The sequence below is a fragment of the Oryctolagus cuniculus genome, chromosome 15 (genome assembly GCF_964237555.1).
Source record: "Oryctolagus cuniculus chromosome 15, mOryCun1.1, whole genome shotgun sequence".
In the NCBI taxonomy this organism is placed as follows: Eukaryota; Metazoa; Chordata; class Mammalia; order Lagomorpha; family Leporidae; genus Oryctolagus; species Oryctolagus cuniculus.
This window is the reverse complement of record NC_091446.1, coordinates 80634405-80650288: the sequence shown is the minus strand read 5'-3', so window position 1 is coordinate 80650288 and position 15884 is coordinate 80634405. Positions and strand designations below refer to the sequence as shown.

Genomic DNA, 15884 nt, shown 5'->3' with positions numbered 1-15884 from the left:
CCATATGGGAGACACAGATGGAGTTCTGGGCTCCTGGCTTTAGCATGGACTAGCCCCAGCCTGTTGTAGACATTTGGGGAATGAACCAGTGAATGAATGAATGATCTCTCTCTTTCTCTCTCTCTCTCTCTCTCTCTCTCTCTGTCACTCTGTCTATAAAATAAATAAATCTTAACCCAAAATAATCAGCTTCCATGATTACAGATGCCACCTGAAGGCACTCAGGTTAATAGCTTAACTGAGCTCCCAGAAAACCACCCACATCAACTCCCTGCCCTGTGAGAGCACAAGGCTGCACGTCCAACCCAGCTGAGTTTTCTTAGTCCATCAGTGGACTGCAACATGACGGACTCCAGGCACTGACCACTGAGTGAGCCCAGGCACCCCACATACTGTGAATGCTCATAATAAATGTGTGTTTTAAGCTGCTGCGTTTCAGAGCGGCTTGGTACATATCATTAGATAACTGGAGCAGGCCTTCCTGGAGGCTGTAACAAGTGGCCAACTTCAACATCCTAATTTTCTCCAAGACCCCTAATGCTACAGCTTGAAAGATAAGTGGTCTGAATATCAAAAACCAACAGGGGGCAATTGAGCAGTTAACGCACTGCAGCATAACCAGTAGTGTTAATCCTGCTGCTGGCAGTGGAGGCTTTCCTCTCATTACCCCTCTCCACACATAAGCTCAGTCAATAACACATCAGTGTCCAGCACTGTCAACCTCTGCTCCCTGGAACCAGCTTCTGCATGTGGTTTCGTTCAGTTGGAAGGCAAAGAAACCTGTCTCACAAGGGTTGAAGTCATACAGAAAAATCCACTGATTCATGTAACTTACAAGAGCAGAATTAGGTATTTCTGGCTGCAGGAAGAACTTGATACTGGACATGCAAGACAGCACCTTTGGTTCCTCTCCATCTGTGCACACCTCAGTGCCACATGGTGGCCTCCCACTACCTTCAGACTTCCACTTAGGTCTTCAGCAGTTACAAGTTTCACAAAGCAGAACATGTGTCCCTTGTTTTAAATCTGAACCACAGCACTTCACCTCTGTGACCTTGGGCAAGTACTTAACTTCTCTGGTTCAAATTTTTTTCTTTAAAATGAGAACAGTAATGACCTCTACCCTACAGGGTTGTTTTCCTAAGTGAGGCAATATATATAAAGAACATGTGTACATATATATTTATTTATATATAGCATAATTCTACAAGAGTCACTGTTGTTTTTTGTAATCACAGTAATAGTAGTACCAGCAATGGATGCAATAGTGGATTTAACAATAGCAATGTTCTCTACTACTATTCAAGCACAGCAAAGAGAGTCCATGCCCCAGCTTTCTCTGGGATTCCTGAGCTCCCTACACAGTCCATGAACACAGAACAGGGACCTGAGGTAGGGAGTACTGATTGGCTCCAGGTGTTCGGAGCCCACAGCTGAAGCTGGTGTAGGGTGATTCCTGCAAGGCTGGGAAATGAGGGGCTCTCTCTCTCCGAAAGGGGATGGACTCCAGGAAGGCAACTGAGATTCCCTAAGAAGTGAAATTCTCAGTGCTCAGAAGTCCCCGGTGTCCTGCTGTGCTGAGCTGGGGACACCTCCCCAGCTGTCTCTGAACTCCACTCAGGTGAAAAAGCTACAAAGGTCTGACTAGGAACAAGAGATTTTCTCATGATGAGTATGTGTGACAGCTGTCAAAGTTCCAGGTTGAGTCTGTCAGTCCTCTCAGAGTTGAGAGATCCTGGGAGGGAGTTTACCCCAACCTTGAAGCTAGCAGGATCCAATCCTTGAACTCCAGCTATATTTAAGTGGCTGAACCTAGCACAATCTAGCACATGGCATTTCAGAACCAATCAGTACTGGCTCAAGAATGTGGGTGGAAGAACTGAAAGGGAGAGGAAGAACCCCTATTAATTGTAAAATTTGATTTATTTATTTGAGAGAGAATCAGAGAGTGAGGGAGGGAGAGAAAGAAAGTTTCCATTGGCTAGTTCACTCCCCAAAGGCCCACAAAAGCCAGGGCTGAGCCAGACTGGAGCCAGAACTCAGAAGCCTGGGACTCAGCCCAGATCTCCCACAAAGGTGCAGGGAACCAACTAGTTGAGCCATCATCTGCTGTCTCTCCACCCACCTCAACCCACAAGGTCTGCAGTGAGCTGGAACTGCTTGTTAAGAGTCAGAAATCAAACCCAAGTACTTTGACATGGGATGCAGGCATCTTTACTGGTATCTTAACCAGAGTCTTAACTGCTAAAGCCAAATACCCACCTCTCCCCCTGCCCCCATTATTTTCGTGGCTATGAAGTTATTATACAAATCTACTGAGAGTCTTGTTACCATATAAGAGATCCTGCCTAAGAATGGAAAAGCAAACAAGAAAGAAAATGGAGTGAGAAAGTAGACATGGAGAGAAACTAAGCGCTGAAGACCTCACTTAATCCTGTATATCTAGCTTTTTTTTTTTTTTTGAGTATTCAGCTTTAGGTGTCAAAATTTGCTTTTGCTTAAGTTGTCTTGCATTCAGATTATATACTTTTTAAAGATTTATGTATTTGAAAAGTGGAGTGACAGAGAGGGAGAGACATACAGAGAAAGACATCATCCACCTGTTGGGTTCATTCCCCAAATGGTCCCAATAGCCAGGGCTGGGCCAGGCCAAAGTCATGAGCCAGGAACTCCCATGTGGGTGGCCTGGCCCCAAGTCCCAGAGCAGCTGGGACTCAAACTGGGGCTCCTACATGGGATGCTGGTGTTGCAGACAGTGGTTTAATCCATTGTGCCACAACATTGGCCCAGGATTATATTTTTCTTAGCAAAAAGAGTTCTAATTTATTGTGATTTGTCAACAATATTTTGAAAGATTTTCTTGAAGTTTTCAAGAATTAAGATTCCCAAATGTGTCAGTCATTTGCCTACTGTTTCTCAGCCCTGGAACCACTCCCCACCCACCTCCCTGTGCTGTGTGATTCTAGAACAGGTAGTTCAAAAACTACATTGCCCAGAATCCCTTGTCACTCCTTCCTGTTAGTTTTGGGCCAACACTGAGTCATGGGAAGGACACTAGAAATAGGTAAAGGAAAGAAAGGACTCTTCCTGCTTCCAGTTCTGGCACCTGGAGCAGAGCTGTGGCTGTTACTCCAGCATCTTTTAGCACTCTCAGCTCACCATCAGAGGCGCCATCAGCAGCGGCAGGTTCCCCCTTAGTGGCCGAAGCACTGACATGGGGATGCCCCGGCAGCAGGCAACCCCCTGCACAGCTCAAGTGGTGATGCTGCGGGTAACAGCAAAGTCCTCGTGACTTCTCCTTCAGATCTCTGTGTCTAGACTCATGAGATAAATCAATGCTTTTTCATTAAACCACTGGGGGGAGGACAGGCATGTTCTACAGCACTATTGTGGTAGTAATTCCTTGTTAACAACCTACTACACCAAAACCATTCCTGTCCACAGGGTCCCAGTGGGAACTGGACAGCTTAATGATCTCCAATGAGGTCATGAATGCTGACACATACATGGTTCACCTGAAACCAACCAGGCAGTTATGCCTGGGTGACCAGTCCCCAACCTGCAAATTCTCTGAGGTACTTCCCCAAGGAGACACATGGTTGTCTTCAAACAAAGATACACTTATCTTGATATCACTATTACTCCATCCCCACCCCAGCTAACTAGAAATACTTTGGCTTGACCTATTTTGCCATATGTAGAACAAGAATAGTACCATATGTAGCTATTGTTACTATGTTAATTCCAGTCTTACCTACTGTTCTACTTATTTACTGCTACACAACAACCCCCTCAAAGTTCAGTGGCACAGAACATCATTTTATTATTCTCTCAGATTCAGTGGGTCAGAAATCTGGGTTGGGCAGATCAAGGATGGTTCATACCCACTCCACAAGGTTTAGGTGCCCAGCCAGTAAGACTTGAATGCATGGACTTGTTACAAATGGCTTGGCTAGATTTATCTCAAAGGTGTAGAAGGTGGGCTCAGGGTACCTAAATGTGACCTCTCCATTACAACACCGTAAGGTAGTCAGACTTAGCACACAGAGGCTCAGGGTTCCAGGGGTGAGAATTCCAGAAAACCAGGCAGAAGCTGCTTGGCTCCCTTGATCTAGCCTCAGAAGTCACACAGCATCCCTTGTGCCCTGCTCTCTTGGTGAAGTAGTCACAAACCCATCCACATTCAACAGGATGGGACATAGTGTTGGAAAACTGTCAAAGAATATGCAGCCCTATTGTGAAACCCAACATCCACAACATCCAGTACTCACTCGGAAAACGGTGTACAACTGAAGTTCTTCCTCCTTTCTTAAAAGGCATGTGTCTCCTGTATCATCAATACCGCAAAACTCCTGCACTAGCTGTGGCCCCAGGAGTCATGAGCATAACCTACGGAAGACAAAGAACTCTTTGATTCCCCCATTCGTGGGTAGTTTATCACCCTCTGAAAATGCAGTCGTAGGCAATGTAACTGTCAAGCCTGTATGTGAACTCACAAATGTTTAAGATAGCTAAGATGATTCTCCACATGGTATGTATCATCTTTTAAAATCTGTTTTGGGCTTAGTTCCTTACATGCCCCACATGAAACCCATCTCACAGTATGGAGCAAGGTCATCCAGATGAGATGGATGGAATGAGGCCTCTGAAAATAATCAACCATTAACACTAATTGAGAGACACTGGTCCTCAGGGTGTGTGTGTGTGTGTGTGTGTGTGAGTGTGCAGCTATTATGACCAACAATGAGGCCTTCGGGCCTTTTGTCACCTACAGAAATCACCCATCAGTTTTAGAAAAAGGTCCACAGATGAACCTCTGAAGCAGCTGGGTATTCCTGCTAAAGAGACTGCTTGGGTCCAGACAGATATGTCTTTCATCATGTCCACAGTCACACTGGAGAATGAAATGAACATCAAACTCCCCTAAACTCACACACTGAATGTGCAAATAAGAAGAATCCCAGCACCAGCTATCTAGCTCTGCTTCCATCACAAATGGAAGCCATAAATGGGTTCTGCAATAAGAGAGGCTGTGGGTTGTCACCAAGTGGCCCCATCCACAGATAAAGGAATGTGGGCTAGTGAAGGCTGTCCCCAGGCACAAAGGGCTTGCACATAAAGGCTGAGGCATGCTGGAATACCTGCTGACTATAGCCCTGTTCCTATTAACCTGAGCTCATAATACTATTGACCATCTCAATTCTCACAGGCTTCAAGCCCTCTGACATGGTCATTGTAAAATCTGCAGTATCTTTTGATACTGACTTTTCCTCTAAAATTCAGTTACTTTCACACCACATGACCATTGCTGTGGATGCCCTTCCAGAACACTGTGCTCTGCAGCTTCCCATGACAGCCACCTTGGTCCAAACTCCTTGCTTCCTACCCTTCCTTAGCATCCATTGTCAACCATGATCTTCTGCATGTCCCTCTGCCCAGGACAGCTGAGCTCCAGGGGTCCAGTCCCCAGATATGGCAACATTACTACTCCCCACCCTAAACAGGTACAACCACCTGTTTCTGGATTAACCCCGCACGGACCCTGAATATACACTCACTCCACTGCCCGCAAATAGAGGACAAGTTACAGCCCAAGCTGGGTCATCTTCCTTCCTCACCTCTCTGCAGGTACTGTCACTCCTGCCCTTGTCTAGACTAATCCTGCACATCCTGCCTCAAAGACAAGTCCCTTATGTTTACAGTCTGTCGAGGACCTGCCAATACAGTGAAGAGGTGTCAGAGTTCACCTACAATGAGAATCAATCTCTCAAAGAGAAGCAAAGCAGAGGGAGCATCAAAGGGTGAGGCTCAGTTCGAAAGCTCTTCAGAGCTAAAGGAAGATCAAACGATGGAGTTGACGCTGCTGGCAGAGGTGGCATGGGATGACTGGTGCAAAGAGATTTTGCAACAAAAACTGAATGCCAGCCTCCTTCTTTACTGTGAAATCCTCAATACAACAAAATGAGCTTCTTTTGGGGCCAAAAACAGTGGATCTCAAACCTTAAAGTGCCTCAGAATTTCACTGGGATCCACTCCCAGGGTTTCTGATTCAACAGGTCTGGGGTACAGACTGAGATCTCCATCTCTTGCAAGTTCCCATGTGACGCTGATGTTGTTGGTCCTGGGAACACGTTTTGAGAATATTGTATAGAGGCTTGACCTCTGAAGAAAGGGGACTTGGTCTCTAGAGAAAGGGGAGACTGTGGGTTAAGAGGAGGAAACTGCATAGAATTCTCCTGAGAAGAGGTCACGGTGCCCTGAAACACTGTTGGATGCAAAAGAGAAACCCATCTTCCATGGCACCTGCTTGTGGGAAAAGGACTGGAGGTGGGGTAATTTCCCCTCAAGCCATCTAGCCAAGGGAGACACCTGAAGACCCTGAGAACTCAGATACTGGTGCAAAGTGCTTGGCCATCTTCAGTTTCCAAAGCAGGAATAGTGGCTCAGCAGCTTTGCTCAGAAGGCATAGGACAAAGGGCTTTGCATTTTTCCCAGGCCCAGTGAAACGGCATTGAGTTCACATTAGTACCATTTGCCCTGGAGTCAAGGTCAGATGCTGCATTCTGTGTGGCTCCCCTGTGTATTTTCACAGCAATACGAAGCACTTCTTTAAGGCTGGTATTCCAGCAGGCTGCTCCTTTTCTTCCTCTAAGATAAGGGAGGGATGCCTTGTGGATGATCGTGGATACTAAAGCACACAGCTAGTTCCTTCCCAACAGTGACTCTTTAGTGTAACAAAATGAGCTTTCCTACAACCAGCCACAGCCTTGCCCCCAGCCTCCTGTGCCTTAATGGACACAAAGCCCAGCGGGAGAGGCGCAGTTACAAAGACAATGGAAGTTGATGCTCAGAGAAATATTAGTTACAGTGAAAACAAGCCTGGCAATTTTCCCTGAAAGCAAGCAAGCCTGGCCATCTGAAGTATATGTGTAAGGGGCTGGTGGTTGGAATTATATAAAGTATACAGTGCAGGATGATATTGGGAGGTTCAATGAAGAAAAAGTTCCTTGATAAAAATGGAGGCACCAACCTCTCTTTCCTAGTGTCTTAGAATCTCAGATTGCTTTCTGTGCTTGATTATTTAAAAGATAACAGTTGGGGCCGGCACTGTGGTATACCTGGTAAAGCCGCTGCCTGCGGTGTTGGCATCCCATATGGATGCAAGTTCGAGTCCCAGCTGCTCCATTTCCAATCCAGCTCTCTGCTACGGCCTGAGAAAACAGTAGAAGATGGCCCAATTCCTTGGGCCCCTGTACCTGCCTGGGAAACTGGAAAGAAGCACCTGGCTCCTGGCTTCAAATCAGTGCAGCTCTGGCTGCTGTGGCCAACTGGGGAGAAAATCAGCAGAGAGAAGACCTCTATCTCTGCCTCTCCTTCTCTAACTCTGACTTTCAAATAAATAAATAAATAAATAAACAAATAAAAGATAACTGCTGAATAGCCCATTTCAGGCAATTAGCTTTTAAAAAGGTTTACATATTTGAAAGGCAGAGTGACAGCATGAGAAAGAGTTAACAGCGTCAGCAAGAGTGAGAGCAAGATCTTCCATCTGCTGTCTCACTCCTCAAATGGCCAGGCTGAAGCTGGGAGCATGGAACTCCATCCAAGTCTCCAACATGGATGGCGGAGGACTCGAGTACTTGAGTCATCATTCTCTGACTTCCCAGGCGTGAAAGCAGGGAGCTGAATTGGAAGCAGAGTAGCTGGAATGCAAATGAATATTCCAATATGAGATGTCCACATTACAATCATTAAACCACTGGCCACAATGCTGGCCCAGTTCTATTTTTACCACACATCTTCAAAGTTCTGTAACGGATGCTCCTAATACAGAAATGAAAGCAAGTGGTTCCTGCCCTCGAGTGTCACTTGTCCATCACTCAGATATGGACTGTCCTGCAGTCCAGCTTTCATGGTTGAGAGGACAGTGTTACATCCAAGAGCACAGGCTGAGATGTCACAAACACCAGGTGTAAACCCATAACTCTGCAGATCCCTTGGCTATGAACGATGTGATTGGTGTCACCAGATCACATTTACCCCTCCTTTGAAATAGGAGTAATAATTCCTCCCTACAGGCTGTTAAAGAATCGATGACAAAACGCTTGCGCAGCACTGAACTCCAGGAAGAAAACAAAGGGCCTTTTCTTTCTTGGCTCCTGTCCCTCAGGTGCCTGCCTGAGATGACAACTGAAACAGGGAGACAAGCAGCTGCAGGCCCTAGCTCCCACCTAGCTGCTTCCAAACAACCAACCTGAGTGCAATATTAAAGGGCTTAAGGGTTTCACTGACAAGGAAGCATGGATGCTGCACCAGTCTGAATTCTGAGTCTAGATCTGCTTTGAGAGCAGCAACCTGAGTGCAATATTAAAGGGCTTAAGGGTTTCACTGACAAGGAAGCATGGATGCTGCACCAGTCTGAATTCTGAGTCTAGATTGCTTTGAGAATTGTGTCCCCATTTCTCCCTTCTGGCCAGGACTCTGTTTTATCCCTCTCCCCTATGTCCACGATCCCCCATCCATTTTCCACTTGGTCACATGTGCTCTATGGACCTACTGGCCTACTCTTTCTCTTTTCCTTTCTTTTCAGATGAACCCTGCTCCTGTGGCCCCAGTAATGACTTGTGATTCACTCATTCACCTGTGACTTCTTGTTTGCCTCTTAATCTAATTAAACATATCCCAAGACACTTGAACAACTTGTTTGATCTCAGCCACAGAATAAAACAAGACCGGAGAGTGCTCTTGACTCTGATCAAATGAAACAGGGACATTCAGGTGATGGGGTGCACGGGTGAGCTCAAGGTAACACAGACCTCTGTGACTCCTTTCGTGTCTTGGTCCCAATCCCCATTCTAGAAAACAATGCCATCAATATAAACCTAGCTTACAAGGCATGGCTGCTCTATCTTTCCAAGGACACCTTCAAGTTTAAAATAGGCATTAGGGTGCACTTGCCAAGAAAAGCCCCAGGACTATGGCAGCCCGTGCAGACTGAGAGGCCATGCACCAGGTATGGGGCCTAGGAGGGATGTAGGAGCTTGAGTTGGGGCTAAAGCCGGGGGTGTGGGCTGGAACCACTAGGGTGAGTGTGCTGTGTGGCAAGGAAGGGGAAGGTGGGATCCACGTGGCTGGCCAAGGGAGGAAGCAGAGGTGCAGGGCTCCTTCGGTAAGTAAAGGGAGTAGAAGTGGACCCTCAGGTGATGTGGCAGGATTGGGGAGCAGAGATGCCTGGATGTGGATGGGGCTTACAGAAGGGAGGGGACCAGAGAAGCCATTTGGGAAGCAGACCCAAAAATAGGTACAAGGGCCTACTGCGAATGGGGGCAGGGAAGGGGGCTGAGGAGGTAGAAAAGAAGGGAAACAGAGATGCCAGTCATATATTGAAAGGGGGATGCCGAGGTACAATTTGGCAAAGGTAGCCCAGGTGTCCTGGTATGTGTAACGTGGACTAGGAGAGGACAGAGAGAAGTAAAGATCAGTGCCTCATAACAGAGCAGGCAGCAGGACACAGGGGCCCTGGTGTGCTGAGAGGGAAGGTGTCTGAGGCATCCCAAAGATCTGCAAGAGGGGTTCCATAGTGTAGGAGGATGGAGAGGCCTACAGGTGTGGAGGGAATTGGGTTAGTGGGGTTCTGGGGAAATCCCAGGGGTGAAGTTGACAGGCAGAGATGTCTGCAGAAAAGGGATGCTTTCCAGGTGGTGTCTGGAGAATCCCCCAGGCTCAGGCATGGCCCAAGGGGAGGAGCCAGGCAGTCCCCAGTGTGGGACAGGGAGGCTGAGAAGATAAAAGAAGGAAACTGACTTGGAAACTGATTGCTGTTGGTGCACAGAGGATAGGGAAGTGAAGAGGGAGGACATCACTCAGGCTCTGAGCAGGCCAGGTGGAGGACTCAGGGGCAAGGGCAGGTTGCCCCCAGTCTTGCTGAGTTCTGTGGGAGGTGGCCCAGGAGCATCTTTACGGAATCTGCAGACCTGGTCTGGAGTCAGTTTTCATTTTGGAGGTAAGATCAGTCGAAGGCCTAGAAAGGGGGCCGGCACTGTGGTGCAGTAGATTAACACCCTGGCCTGGGGTGCCAGCATCCCATATGGGCACCAGTTCTAGTCTTGGCTGCTCCTCTTCTGATCCGGCTCTCTGCTGTGGCCTGGGAAAGCAGTGGAGGATGGCCCAAGTCCTTGAGCCCCTGCACCTGCCTGGGAGAGCTGGAGGAGCTTCCTGGCTTTGGATCAGCACAGCTCCAGCCATTGCAGCCAATTGGGGAGTGGACCGTCAGATGGAGGACCTCTCTCTCTCTCTCTGCCTCTCCTCTCTCTGTGTAACTCTTTCAAATAAATAAATAAATAAATCTTAAAAAAATAAAGCCTAGAAAGGGGTAACAAGCAGTGAGAAAAAGGGAAGGAAGTGGTGATTTTAACTTCTTTCCCTCCACAGTTGTCACTTAAGATGCCACCATGGTCCCCCTACCTTGGCCCTCCTCTCCAAAGGTCATGCCTACTGCCCCCCCAAGGCCTCTACTTACACTCCTCCCTCCACCACAAGCTTCGTCAGTGCCAGCCGAGTCCTCTACATGTGCACTGTGCAGCTGAGGGATTCCCAGCCTCACTAGAGCTACAGCTACCTGAGTGCACCAGTGTCTTTGCCAGTCCTCTGCAGCTGCAGAGCCGCCATGCATTACACTAAGCCCTTCATATGCAGCACCTGCAACAAGGCCTTGCGGTGCTCTAGCCACCTGTAGCAGCACCAGGCTACACCTGTGCCCAGTTGCTGCTCACCTGCCAGCTCCACCTGCCCTGCCTGCACAGCTTCTGGGTCATCAGGGGAACTGCCACAGCTTGCACCACCTCCACTGAGACAGGGCTATGCTGCCCTGCCCCTCTCTGGGCCACCTCTACATACACTCCCTGGCTCCCCGGAGGGCTCAGTTTCCCTGTCTATTCCAAAGGAAAAGCATCATCCTCATCCCTACCTCACCCCTTTCCAGCTATTGACATAGACTGGAGGCACTGCCCCTCTCTGGCCCTGGGGGCCAGACCAGTCCAGCTGTGCTCTGTGAGCCTCTGCATCTGATGGGACCTCTTGAGTCTAATTTTTCTCCTCTGAGGTGAATTGTGGCTGTCCATGTGGAAGAGATGACAGGGCAGGGGTACTGTCCAATTCATTTCTGTATGTCTCTGTTCTGCTCACGACCACCTATTCTTTGTCCAATAAACCTTCTGTACTCTGAGCACTAGTTTGTATAGTGTGAATTTTACATTCTGATACAACAGGTATCTGGACAGCTCCAAGATGTGCACCACTCCTAAAATACGCCTTGAATTAGAAAGACTTGATCCGGTTGACACCAGCTTCCAAGCTACTCAGACCAAGGGCTGAGTGAAAATCTCTTCCACACAGAGCCTGCAGGTCTGGGTACCTCAAAAGAGAGTGGAAGTGGTCCTGGAAAAGTTCTGGGGACCATGGACCTCTGAAAATGGGATTTCTTTTTTCAGAAGATTCTACTGAGAGATGTCAGTATCATAGAAATTTGAATGTCTGGAAACAAGAGCCAAGGAACAAAGCTGGGAAATCTACCAGTAGGACGTTGCAAAACTCCAGGCAAAAGATGATGGTGGTTAAGTCAAAGGTGGCATTAGCGAAGAGAAGGAAAATCTATGGAAAATGCTGCTGTTTTGATGACAGAACCAAAGGAACTTGTTGATGAGCTAGAAATGTTAGCAAAGAGCTAAATAAATGAAGAAGCCATGTCCTGAGTATCTGGCATAATGCAATTGTTTTTCATTGAGATTAGGAAGTTTGGAGAGACAGGGAAGAATTTAGGAGTTCCATTTTAGAAGTATTACTTTTGAATGACACATTAAGTACCCAAACAGAGAGTTGCAGTGGACAGCTGGATAACAACATTCAAGTGTGGAGTTCAGAAGGGGGTCTGAATTGGAGATAAAAATGCCTGGGGTACCCGAGTATAGATAGTATTTTAAGCCATGGCTTTAGGTGTGCTGATGAAGGCCCGAGTTCTGCCAGAAGAGTGAACACAGCCTGTTATGTCATTTCATCTGCCTGGAATTCTCAACACTGAGACCCAGCTCATGCACAGGAGCCAGCTCTTCCAGGTGTGGCAGGACATCCAAACCTTTCTCTTCCTGGCACACAGGCAAATATCTACTTATCCTTTTGTATCCAGGAGGGGTTTATGATCAGCTCTGGCCATTGGAATTAGGTAGAAAATGATGTGTGCCCCTTCTAGGCCCAGCCTCCAGAATACTGTGTTTTACCTTTAAAAACTGTGTTTCTTTATCTGGTCTCCATCAGATGTCAGAACTAGCAAAATGAATGCAACATCAATCCGCAAATAAAGTTCACTGTCAAAACATCCAGATTGGTGATGTGTATTTTAGTTACCTAAACACAATAGGTTTCAGCCCTTGCCATTGACCAAATTCCCTCATTGTTTTCTAGGAGTGAGATTGTGAGATAGGAAACCCTCTTAGTCCTCAGCTGTTATTACAGTCTCCACTGTCTCCAGCCTCCTTGGAGCTGTTCAGAGTCAATAATGGGCCCAGGGAAGCGACAGAAGGCTCTGTTCCTCCAGGTTTAGGATGATAATTGGGGTGAAAGGCCTTAGCCCACACTGTACAGAACACTCATCCTAGTTCACAGAGCCACAGGAGACAAACACAGCTCACATCAGACCTTGAAGGCTATGCTAAGAACTTGAAGTTTGACTGTAAGCAATATGGGAAGTCATTCATGACTTTCAGCACTAAAATTGCACCGTACAACTTTTGACTTCTAAAAACACACCCTAGAGGCTGTGTTGAGAACAGACCAGTTGTGATGGAGGATTAGATATTAATGGTGATTTGGTCCAGAGAGTTGGCAGTGAAGACTGGGAGAAGTGTCTGGATTCTAGGTATATTTATGTAAGGCAAAAAAAATTTCCTGTTATGTTTCATGTAGATCTCAGATCTCACTTTCTCCTTGCAGTTAGCCCATTGACCAAATGTAACTTCCTTGAAGTGTTCCCCACTCTATCTGAAGTGGCCCTCTTACACTTGTCACTCTCCATCCTCTCCTGCTTTATTTTTCTTTTTAGTCTCAGGCACATGAAATGATATGTGTCCTTGCTAATCTATTCATTGCCATCTGTACAGAGTGAACAGTCTTCCTGAGGCATGGATTAGTCGTTGCCCTCGGCATATCCCCAGAGCCTAGAATAGTGCCTGACCCACAGTTGACCTCAAATATTACTTAACAAAATGAATGAGCCAATACAATCAGTCTTGTGGGGCCCATGAGTCTTGTTCTTAACACATCAAGCAGTAAACACAAGGCCCACCACTGCAGTGTATTTGCTATGATGCACAGACATCACCTTAGTGGCAAAGCAAAGAAGTGATCTGGCCTCAAGTCACACCTTACTGCCTAGAGTCCGAGTATCTCTGGAAGGCCAGAATCTAAATATCATAGCAGTACAGGACCATTACCATCCAAGGCACCAGCATTTGGACAAGGATCCCAGATTATCTTCCCCTTTAATACTCTTATAAACTAGTCCTCCTTTTCTAGTCTCATTCTGGTACAGGCTCATCCCTGCAAGGGCAAGAGCTGGCCAAATTCCCAGCAACTCAATCATCTCACTGCTCAATTCTTCCTCAGGAAGTGCTGTTCAAATGTTTGCCCTGGACCATCTAACAGCAGCATATGCTGAGGCCCTTAGCATCTTCTCAGATAAAACCAAGTCCCCCTCAAGTAGCTACATGTGCGTTAACTCCAGGCACTATGACATACAGCAGCTCTCTAGGACTTATTCCTCTTGCAAAATTGAAACCATTATGCCTGTTAAACAACAATGCCCCATTTCTGTCTCTTGTCCTTACCACAATAAAACAAATAAAAGGGGGCAGTGGTGCAGGAGGAAACTTTCAGAAGTGATGGACAAGGTTATCACCTTGATGAAGTAGTAGTAGCAGTCATGGGCGTCTTTCTAAACTCAGCAGCTTGTGCACATTCAGTATGGGCAGATTTTTGTGGGCTAATTACACCTAATAGTGTATATTATGTATAATGTAAATCAATGTATTTTTTCAAAAAAGTAATCATAATCTTTAATAAAAAAAGAAAACAACAGAAAAAATGGACCAAAGAATCTCACTTACAGAGATGATCTGACTGGACAGGATCACCTGCCTCCACAGCAGGGCCAGAGCCATGCAGAGTGGGCTGGAGCCACTTACTGAATGGACTGGGGCTTGGAGGCCATGCCAATGTGCACTCCCTGCTACTGCTGCCGAGTCTGGCATCTGCACCCCTGAGGTTCCACAAATGACCTTATCCCAAGTCCTCAAGTTAGCACACCCAAGCAGCCCAAACCAAAGGCAGTGTTTAGAAGGAATTGGTAGCCGGCACCATGGCTCACTTGGCTTATCCTCCACCTGTGGCACAGACACCCAGGGTTCTAGTCCCGGTTGGGGCACCAGATTCTGTCCCGGTTGCTCCTCTTCAGTCCAGCTCTCTGCTGTGGCCCGGGAAGGCAGTGGAGGATGGCCCAAGTGCTTGGGCCCTGCACCCACATGGGAGACCAGGAAGAAGCAAGTGGCTTCGGGCTTCAGATTGGGGCAGTGCGCCTGCTGAAGTGGCCATTTAGGGGGTGACCCAACAGAAGGAATATCTTTCTGACTCTCTCTCTCTCACTAACTCTTCCTGTCAAAAAAAAAAAAAAAAAAAAAAAGAAGAAGGAATTGGTTTCATTATGGTATAGCTTACTTTTTTAAAATTGAAAAAGGTGACACAAGGATAAAGGAACTGCTCTGCAAACTACCCAGATCCAACTACCCTACACTAACAGATGCTTTTCCTCTTCCCACCTTCATACATATTGTCCATGGTTGTAACCTTAGGAACCTCTGAAATTTTTGCCTTCCATTATGCTCAATATTCTACCATAACCTTGTTTTTCTGTCTTAAAGTCATTAAAATACCATATTAATGGTTTTATGAAGTGGCATCATGTCAGAGTAATATAATGTTTAAACAATTCTCCTACTGTTGAGTAGTTAAGTTGATCTCTTAAAAACATTCTTGTTGTAATCATTGTTATAGAGAGTGCTTACAATGTTCCACACATTTTTAAGTTACTCTCTATTTGTTAACTCATTTGATCCTCACCACAATTCTCAATTTAGGCCCCATCATGATTATCCACATGAAGAAACTGGGACACAGTTTAGTCACATCATTTGCCCAAGGTCACCAGGTAGTTGAGAGACTTGTCAATGAGCAAGTCCAAGAGCAGACCTGTCAGTGCACACACTAACTAACCACACCCTTCTTTTGCTGCAACAAAATTATCTGTGCAAATGTGGAGTTTTTATCCTGGAAAACACTGCCATAAATTCATAAAGTTTGAAACTGTTGGGTCAAGAAAAATGTGAAGACCTTTATGTCTCTCACTAAATATTTCCACAACGTTGTTGAAAGGAGTTCTTCCCATTTCAAGTCTTACCAGTCATGAATAATCATGTCAATAGGACCATATACCAGCCAACTTCAAGTTCCATTATCATAATATTTCACTTTGCTTAGCATCTACAAAATGACTTCTACAGGTAGTGCACATTAGCGATTCTTTGAATACTAAAAATGATGGACACCTTCCAATCAATCCTTGGCTAATTGTAGATGCTCTTTTTTGTTCACATCCCTTACACAGTAAAACACTGCATTCTTGAGAGTGCATGTGCATTTGAATAAGCTCTTCATCTTTTCTCCTTGTTAGACTTGACACAAACAAGTCATTTTCCTCTTGATTTTGTTATGTTCTACTATACAGAAGTTTGCTCTTTGTTTGCTTTTAAAGTCTAGATATCTATTAGATTCTGCTGTGT

The 15884-nt window shown here is 46.3% G+C and overlaps 1 long non-coding RNA gene across 2 annotated transcripts in view; it reads right to left on the bottom strand.

Moving 5' to 3' along the window:
* LOC127486125 (uncharacterized) overlaps window positions 1-15884 on the bottom strand; it is a 139962-nt gene that overhangs the window by 26127 nt on the left and 97951 nt on the right. For both annotated transcript variants that reach the window (XR_011382561.1, XR_011382560.1), the window contains exon 5: window positions 4272-4389. This is a non-coding gene — a long non-coding RNA (uncharacterized lncRNA). The remainder of the gene's footprint in view (window positions 1-4271; window positions 4390-15884) is intronic.